The sequence below is a fragment of the Spinacia oleracea genome, unplaced genomic scaffold, assembly GCF_020520425.1.
Source record: "Spinacia oleracea cultivar Varoflay unplaced genomic scaffold, BTI_SOV_V1 SOVchr0_044, whole genome shotgun sequence".
Lineage (NCBI taxonomy): Eukaryota > Viridiplantae > Streptophyta > Magnoliopsida > Caryophyllales > Amaranthaceae > Spinacia > Spinacia oleracea.
Window position 1 is genome coordinate 1 of NW_026614372.1, and position 9,491 is coordinate 9,491.

A 9,491-nucleotide genomic window follows, 5' to 3' on the forward strand; every position below is an offset into this window, starting at 1 on the left:
TGAATTACTCAATTTTTTGCAGCGTACATTTATTTGTACGCTGCAACAAGTCTGAATTTTTGCGAAATTTTTTTCCTTTGTTGCAGCGTACAACATATTTGTACGCTGCAAAAAAGCACTTTTGGCAGGAAAATTCTAATTTTGTTTAGGGATACCTAGAGTGCCTTGCACTAAATATAGAAACCTGTCAAAACAATAATAGAATAACGCAACCTGTATAACAAATATAAAAACAACAACTGGAGTTTTGTATATATCCCAAAACCAAAAGTGCACATACTGATACATTTAAATATATTTACGTTCCAATTTCAACGTACGCATACATTTTAACATAAAAGATTGTTCTATAACATCTAAACCAACACGATCAAGCGCCCTCAGGTCAATAATAAATACTTGGTGGTAAAAAACTTCGCCCATTGCTCACGAACCACATCAATTTCCTCACTAGCATAAGGCGCAGTCCTCGGAGTATAGACCTTACAAAAACAAAAAATTGATGGAGCATTAGATTAAATGTCATTTTAGTCTAAATATGAACTATAACGACCCAATGAGCCTTAAATGTGCATAAATAGATTGAAATGAGTCTTTAGGTTCTTTAGTTCAAGGTTAGGAGCGAAAATGTCTCATTTTAGCCTAAATATGACCTATAACGACCAAACAAGTCTCAAATGTGCATATATAATAGATCGGATTGAGTCTTGAAAAGTTAAAAATAATCATATGAATCATGTAATAAGTTTGAAATTAGTTTTTAAGTTCGTTAGATCAAAGTTGGGAGCGAAAATGTCATTTTAGCCTAAATATGACCTATAACGGCCAAAGAAGTCTCGAATGTGCATAAATAGATTGGATTAAGTCTTGGAAAGTTAAAACTAATCATATAAAACATTTAATATGTTTAAAATGAGTCCTAAGGTTCTTTATTTCATATTTGGGAGCAAAAAAGCCTCATTTTAGCCTAATATGACCTATAACGACCAAACAAGCCTTAAATTTGCATAAGTAGATTGGAATGAGTGTTAGAAAGTTAAACTATTCATATTAAACATGTAATAAGTATAAAATGAGTCCTTAGGTTCTTTAGTTCAAAATTGGGAGCGAAAATGCTTCATTTTAGCCTTAATATGACCTATAACGACCCAATAAGCCTTAAATGTGAATAAATAGATTGAAATGAGTCTTAGAAAGTTAAAACTATGCATATTAATCATGTAAAAGGTTTAAAATGAGTCATTAGATTCTTTAGTTCAATGTTCGGAGCAAAAATGTCATTTGAGCCTAAATATAGCCTATAACGACCCAATGAGCCTTAAATGTGCATAAATACATTGCAAAGAGTCTTGGAAACTTAAAACTAAGCACATTTATCATGTAATAAGTTTGAAATGAGTCATTAGATTCTTTAGTTCAAGTTGGGGACGAAAATATCATTTTAGCCAAAATATGAGTTGTTTATAAATGAGTAACTAAAGACTAAGATGATGAAGTTTTGTGCTTTATTATTGTTTTTCATGAAGTTTCAGTTTATTTTTCATAGTTTGATGATGGTTTGGAGATATTGGCCTGACTCCATGTTGTATCGGTCCATATAAATTAAGGTTTATTGTAAAGTAAACCCTTTGAGGATTGATCATAATAGCAAGTAGTGTTTATTACTCCGTACTTTGTATCTATTAAGGACCAACAAGGAAAGTAGGAAACACTCCACTTGTTACCGTATATTAACCATGTTCTAGGACTTGATTTCAGCAAATATTATTGCATTAGTCTCTAACTTGCAGCATCCTCAAGTCCAAAATCTCCAAATTTTAATAATGTGGTTCATTTAAACCGAAGGATATAACATGTAAACATGAAAACATTCAGAATTTGGGGACAAATATTAGCCGGACAAAGTACATATTTGCAGCAAGTTTATTCAAATTTCACGGGCCAAATCAGGTTATAACTTATGAATTGGCTAATATTATGAAAGATGACCAACTGTCCACCTCTAAACATGAACCAGAACAACTCCATCTATGATATCGGTGCATGTCCTATGATCTAGTTATCTCATATGTTTGAGTTATGTACTTCACTTTAATAGCTTCATATTGTTTTTCACTTTTTTGTTCGTCTATAAATAGTGCTTATGAGCAGTACGGACACAAGAGACATAAGAGCAACTATCTATTTCAGAATATAGTCTCTTAATTATGTTGATACGTACTTCTATTAAGCTCAAATGTATTATCGTGAAACATTTCTAAATCTTAAGTTGTATTAGGTGTTTGAGAATAAGAGCTAGAATGTTCTTGAATCAGAAACTCTGAAAAGAAATCTTGCCTTCATTTGAACAACTCAATAAGAGAAACAGGACACGAAAGCATTACAAATAGTGCTTTGAAGTGGTATAGTTAAGAAGAAAAACCTTTATTTAGCAGTGCGTCATTTCAGAAACATAGATGATTTGTTCAACTCCGAAATAAAGCAGTACTTGAGCAGCATCACAAACAAGCTTCTCCTTGCCCCTCTTACAATCATCAAAACATCAGTTCTTCTCCAGGCACAGGAAAAGTGCTAGGCACAGAAACGAATGCTTGCCTTCCATGCTGCATAGAAGTTAATACATTTGGTGATCTACATACATGGAGCGAATATGTTATTCAAACAACCATTAAGAGGGTGATCCCTCTCTCCCTGTCACTTCTTAGGTATAAGGGATATTCATATATGTGGATCTCAACAGCTTCACAAAACATTTGACAGCAAACCTGTTTATAAGATTGAAATTTGGGTCCTATTTTCTGAACAAAATAAGTTACAGACTTACAGGTTGTTATAACTCTTTATAAATACTTAATTCTTGAATTGTCATGTTCCCACAACTCCACCCTAACTAGTGATAAATCCAAACTAATGAGCCACATAAAACATATACAGATACCTATCACCTATACCCAAGCTAGTTAACATTGTTAAAAACTACTATAAAGTACACAATGTCTATCGAAGCTTCTAATCCTCGCAACGATCACTTGTCAACTAATGATGCAATGTTGGGAAATCAAAAGCTTTGTGGAAGAAGTGACTCAAATAAAGCAAATAGAAGTGGTTCGAGTAAGAATTGGATGATGAGTTGGACCAAATCTACATGTGTGTGTGTGTGTGTGGGAGTGGGGGGGGGTGGGGTGGGCGGGGAGGGGGGGGGGGGGGGTGAGACCCTGATGGCATTATGACTGGGGTGTAGTTTTCTGGGTCAGTTTTCCCTGCCCAGCAAGAGCATACAAGTTTAGTTTACTGATACAAAACCCTTTCTTCAAACAAAATAAACATTCAATGGAATACCTTTACGAAAAGTGCTTGCCTACCATACCTCTATAAAACAATTGCCTAGCTCCTAGTATTTAAAAGTGAATCCAAAAGCACAAAATAACCAAGGCCTGAAGTAAACTCAACCAAGTCCAAACCTTTCAGTAGTATCCAATTTGGATCTTAAATCAGCTATTTCAGCCTCAGCAACAGAGAGACGCCGTTGGCAAGCCGCCTCAGCTTCATTAGCAGCTTTTATCCTCAGCTTCAACTAGTTTAGTGATTTGATTCTAGAAGAGGTAGACTGTGGACAGATACAAGAAGATAGAATAAATCACATAGTAAGTAGAGGCACGGGAAGATATGTCAGACTACATTTACACAAACAAAGAGTTGGAGAAGTGAATTTATCACAACAGAACTAGAGTACAGAGGAATATCAAATCAACAGTTGTCTGATTTTTTTTAACTTTAACAGGAAAAAAAACAGTGGAACGGTTTTATCCATGAAATTCCTTTTAACATAAAAGTTTGTGGCATGAGCCTTAGATGTGCGTAAATAGATTGAAATTAGTATGTCCACCCTCCTTGCCTTGCTTGGGCCATGTCGTGCCCTTGCTTGCCTTTCTTGGGTCATGCCTTGCCTTGCTTGGGCCATGTCGTGCCCTTGCTTACCTTTCTTAGGTCATGCTTCCTTTGCTTGGGCCATGTCGTGCCCTTGCTTACCCTTCTTGGGTCATGCCTTGCCTTGCTTGGGCCATGTCGTGCCCTTGCTTACCTTTCTTGGGTCATGCCTTGCCTTGCTTGGGCCAAGTCGTGCCCTTGCTTGCCTTTCTTGGGTCATGCTTACCTTGCTTGGGCCATGTCGTGCCCTTGCTTACCTTTCTTGGGTCATGCCTTGCCTTGCTTGGGCCATGTCGTGCCCTTGCTTACCTTTCTTGGGTCATGTTGCCCTTGCTTGGGACATGTCGTGCCCTTGCTTACCTTTCTTGGGTCATGCCTTGCCTTGCTTGGGCCATGTCGTGCCCTTGCTTACCTTTCTTGGGTCATGCCTTGCCTTGCTTGGGCCATGTCGTGCCCTTGCTTGCCTTTCCTGGGTCATGCTTACCTTGCTTGGGCCATGTCGTGCCCTTGCTTACCTTTCTTGGGTCATGCCTTGCCTTGCTTGGACCATGTCGTGCCCTTGCTTACCTTTCTTGGGTCATGCCTTGCCTTGCTTGGGCCATGTCGTGCCCTTGCTTGCCTTTCTTGGGTCATGCTTACCTTACTTGGGCCATGTCGTGCCCTTGCTTACCTTTCTTGGGTCATGCCTTGCCTTGCTTGGGCCAAGTCGTTGCCTTGCTTGCCTTTCTTGGGTTATGCTTACCTTGCTTGGGCCATGTCGTGCCCTTGCTTACCTTTCTTGGGTCCTGCCTTGCCTTGCTTGGGCCATGTCGTGCCCTTGCTTACCTTTCTTGGGTCATGCTTACCTTGCTTGGGCCATGTCGTGCCCTTGCTTACCTTTCTTGGTTCATGCCTTGCCTTGCTTGGTCCAAGTCGTGCCCTTGCTTGCCTTTCTTGGGTTATGCTTACCTTGCTTGGGCCATGTCGTGCCCTTGCTTACCTTTCTTGGGTCATGCCTTGCCTTGCTTGGGCCATGTCGTGCCCTTGCTTACCTTTCTTGGGTCATGCTTACCTTGCTTGGGCCATGTCGTGCCCTTGCTTACCTTTCTTGGGTCATGCCTTGCCTTGCTTGGGCCATGTCGTGCCCTTGCTTACCTTTCTTGGGTCATGCTTCCCTTGCTTGGGCCATGTTGTGCCCTTGCTTACCTTTCTTGGGTCATGCCTTGCCTTGCTTGGGCCATGTCGTGCCCTTGCTTACCTTTCTTGGGTCATGCCTTGCCTTGCTTGGGCCATGTCGTGCCCTTGCTTGCCTTTCCTGGGTCATGCTTACCTTGCTTGGGCCATGTCGTGCCCTTGCTTACCTTTCTTGGGTCATGCCTTGCCTTGCTTGGGCCATGTCGTGCCCTTGCTTACCTTTCTTGGGTCATGCTTACCTTGCTTGGGCCATGGCGTGCCCTTGCTTACCTTTCTTGGGTTATGCTTACCTTGCTTGGGCCATGTCGTGCCCTTGCTTACCTTTCTTGGGTCATGCCTTGCCTTGCTTGGGCCATGTCGTGCCCTTGCTTACCTTTCTTGGGTCATGCTTACCTTGCTTGGGCCATGTCGTGCCCTTGCTTACCTTTCTTGGGTCATGCCTTACCTTGCTTGGGTCATGCTTACCTTTCTTGGGTCATGCTTTGCCTTGCTTGGGCCATGTCGTGCCCTTGCTTACCTTTCTTGGGTCTTGCTTACCTTGCTTGGGCCATGTCGTGCCCTTGCTTACCTTTCTTGGGTGATGCTTACCTTGCTTGGGCCATGTCGTGCCCTTGCTTACCTTTCTTGGGTCATGCTTACCTTGCTTGGGCCATGTCGTACCCTTGCTTACCTTTCTTGGGTCATGCCTTGCCTTGCTTGGGCCATGTCGTGCCCTTGCTTACCTTTCTTGGGTGATGCTTACCTTGCTTGGGCCATGTCGTGCCCTTGCTTACCTTTCTTGGGTCATGCTTACCTTGCTTGGGCCATGTCGTACCCTTGCTTACCTTTCTTGGGTCATGCCTTGCCTTGCTTGGGCCATGTCGTGCCCTTGCTTACCTTTCTTGGGTCATGCCTTGCCTTGCTTGGGACATGTCGTGCCCTTGCTTACCTTTCTTGGGTCATGCCTTGCCTTGCTTGGGCCATGTCGTGCCCTTGCTTACCTTTCTTGGGTCATGCTTACCTTGTTTGGGCCATGTCGTGCCCTTGCTTACCTTTCTTGGTCATGCCTTCCTTGCTTGGCCATGTCGTGCCCTTGCTTACCTATCTTGGGTCATGCCTTGCCTTGCTTGGGCCATGTCGTGCCCTTGCTTACCTTTCTTGGGTCATGCCTTGCCTTGCTTGGGCCATGTCGTGCCCTTGCTTACTTTTCTTGGGTCATGCTTACCTTGTTTGGGCCATGTCGAGCCCTTGCTTACCTTTCTTGGTCATGCCTTGCCTTGCTTGGGCCATGTCGTGCCCTTGCTTACCTTTCTTGGGTCATGCCTTGCCTTGCTTGGGCCATGTCGTGCCCTTGCTTACCTTTCTTGGGTCATGCTTACCTTGTTTGGGCCATGTCGTGCCCTTGCTTACCTTTCTTGGTCATGCCTTGCCTTGCTTGGGCCATGTCGTGCCCTTGCTTACCGTTCTTGGGTCATGCTTGCCTTGCTTGGGCCATGTCGTGCCCTTGCTTACCTTTCTTGGGTCATGCTTAACTTGCTTGGGCCATGTCGTACCCTTGCTTACCTTTCTTGGGTCATGCCTTGCCTTGCTTGGGCCATGTCGTGCCCTTGCTTACCTTTCTCTGGTCATGCCTTGCCTTGCTTGGGACATGTCGTGCCCTTGCTTACCTTTCTTCGGTCATGCCTTGCCTTGCTTGGGCCATGTCGTGCCCTTGCTTACCTTTCTTGGGTCATGCTTACCTTGTTTGGGCCATGTCGTGCCCTTGCTTACCTTTCTTGGTCATGCCATGCCTTGCTTGGCCATGTCGTGCCCTTACTTACCTATCTTGGGTCATGCCTTGCCTTGCTTGGGCCATGTCGTGCCCTTGCTTACCTTTCTTGGGTCATGCCTTGCCTTGCTTGGGCCATGTCGTGTCCTTGCTTACCTTTCTTGGGTCATGCTTACCTTGTTTGGGCCATGTCGTGCCCTTGCTTACCTTTCTTGGTCATGCCTTGCCTTGCTTGGGCCATGTCGTGCCCTTGCTTACCTTTCTTGGGTTATGCCTTGCCTTGCTTGGGCCATGTCGTGCCCTTGCTTACCTTTCTTGGGTCATGCTTGCCTTGTTTGGGCCATGTCGTGCCCTTGCTTACCTTTCTTGGTCATGCCTTGCCTTGCTTGGGCCATGTCGTGCCCTTGCTTACCTTTCTTGGGTCATGCTTGCCTTGCTTGGGCCATGTCGTACCCTTGCTTACCTTTCTTGGGTCATGCTTACCTTGCTTGGGCCATGTCGTACCCTTGCTTACCTTTCTTGGGTCATGCTTTGCCTTGCTTGGGCCATGTCGTGCCCTTGCTTACCTTTCTTGGTCATGCCTTGCCTTGCTTGGCCATGTCGTGCCCTTGCTTACCTATCTTGGGTCATGCCTTGCCTTGCTTGGGCCATGTCGTGCCCTTGCTTACCTTTCTTGGGTCATGCCTTGCCTTGCTTGGGCCATGTCGTGCCCTTGCTTACTTTTCTTGGGTCATGCTTACCTTGTTTGGGCCATGTCGAGCCCTTGCTTACCTTTCTCGGTCATGCCTTGCCTTGCTTGGGCCATGTCGTGCCCTTGCTTACCTTTCTTGGGTCATGCCTTGCCTTGCTTGGGCCATGTCGTGCCCTTGCTTACCTTTCTTGGGTCATGCTTACCTTGTTTGGGCCATGTCGTGCCGTTGCTTACCTTTCTTGGTCATGCCTTGCCTTGCTTGGGCCATGTCGTGCCCTTGCTTACCGTTCTTGGGTCATGCTTGCCTTGCTTGGGCCATGTCGTGCCCTTGCTTACCTTTCTTGGGTTATGCTTAACTTGCTTGGGCCATGTCGTACCCTTGCTTACCTTTCTTGGGTCATGCCTTGCCTTGCTTGGGCCAAGTCGTTGCCTTGCTTGCCTTTCTTGGGTTATGCTTACCTTGCTTGGGCCATGTCGTGCCCTTGCTTACCTTTCTTGGGTCATGCCTTGCCTTGCTTGGGCCATGTCGTGCCCTTGCTTACCTTTCTTGGGTCATGCTTACCTTGCTTGGGCCATGTCGTGCCCTTGCTTACCTTTCTTGGTTCATGCCTTGCCTTGCTTGGGCCAAGTCGTGCCCTTGCTTGCCTTTCTTGGGTTATGCTTACCTTGCTTGGGCCATGTCGTGCCCTTGCTTACCTTTCTTGGGTAATGCCTTGCCTTGCTTGGGCCATGTCGTGCCCTTGCTTACCTTTCTTGGGTCATGCTTACCTTGCTTGGGCCATGTCGTGCCCTTGCTTACCTTTCTTGGGTCATGCCTTGCCTTGCTTGGGCCATGTCGTGCCCTTGCTTACCTTTCTTGGGTCATGCTTCCCTTGCTTGGGCCATGTTGTGCCCTTGCTTACCTTTCTTGGGTCATGCCTTGCCTTGCTTGGGCCATGTCGTGCCCTTGCTTACCTTTCTTGGGTCATGCCTTGCCTTGCTTGGGCCATGTCGTGCCCTTGCTTGCCTTTCCTGGGTCATGCTTACCTTGCTTGGGCCATGTCGTGCCCTTGCTTACCTTTCTTGGGTCATGCCTTGCCTTGCTTGGGCCATGTCGTGCCCTTGCTTACCTTTCTTGGGTCATGCTTACCTTGCTTGGGCCATGGCGTGCCCTTGCTTACCTTTCTTGGGTTATGCTTACCTTGCTTGCACTAGTAGAAAAAACCCTTATTGCAGCGGGCTTTTAGACCCCTGTTGCAGCGTACATCGTATGCTGCAACTAGGGGGCCTGCAACAAGTCTGAACTTGTTGCAGCGTACAATGTTCGCTGCGAAAAGTACCTTTTTGCAGCGTACATATGCATGTACGCTGCAACAAGTGTAAAAAATTTGGCAAAAATCTTGGCTTGTTGCAGCGTACAAATTTGTGTACGCTGCAAAAGACCCGACCTGTTGCAGGGTACATCTATTTGTACGCTGCAACAAGTCTGAAATTTTGCCAAATTTTACACCCTTGTTGCAGCGTACACATATATATGTACGCTGCAACAAAGCACTTTTGGGTGGAAAATTTTAATTTTGTTTAGGGATACCTAGAGTGCCTTGCACCAAATATAGAAACATGTCACAACAATAATAGAATATCGAAACCTGTATAACAAATACAAAAACAATAACTGTAGTTTTGTATATATCCCAAAACCAAAGTGCACGTACCATATACATTTAAATATATGTACGTTCCAATTTCAAGGAACGCATACATTTTAATATACGAAGTAAAAGATTGTTCTATAACATCTAAACCTACTCAATCAAGCGCGCTCAGGCCAATAATAAATACTTGCTCGTAAAAAACTTAGCCCATTGCTCACGAACCACATCAATTTCCTCACTAGCATAAGGCGCATTCCTCGGAGTATAGACCTTTACAAAAGATAAAATTTGATGGGAGCATTAGATTAAATTCAATTAA

The 9,491-nt window shown here is 44.7% G+C and overlaps 1 long non-coding RNA gene across 1 annotated transcript; it reads right to left on the bottom strand.

Moving 5' to 3' along the window:
- Positions 1–333: 333 nt before the first annotated feature.
- LOC130465078 (uncharacterized) lies at positions 334–3,618 on the bottom strand. Its single transcript, XR_008925373.1, has 3 exons — positions 3,462–3,618; positions 2,423–2,603; positions 334–482 (listed from the first exon to the last, which is right to left on the bottom strand). It is a non-coding gene; the product is annotated as an uncharacterized lncRNA (long non-coding RNA).
- Positions 3,619–9,491: the final 5,873 nt, after the last annotated feature.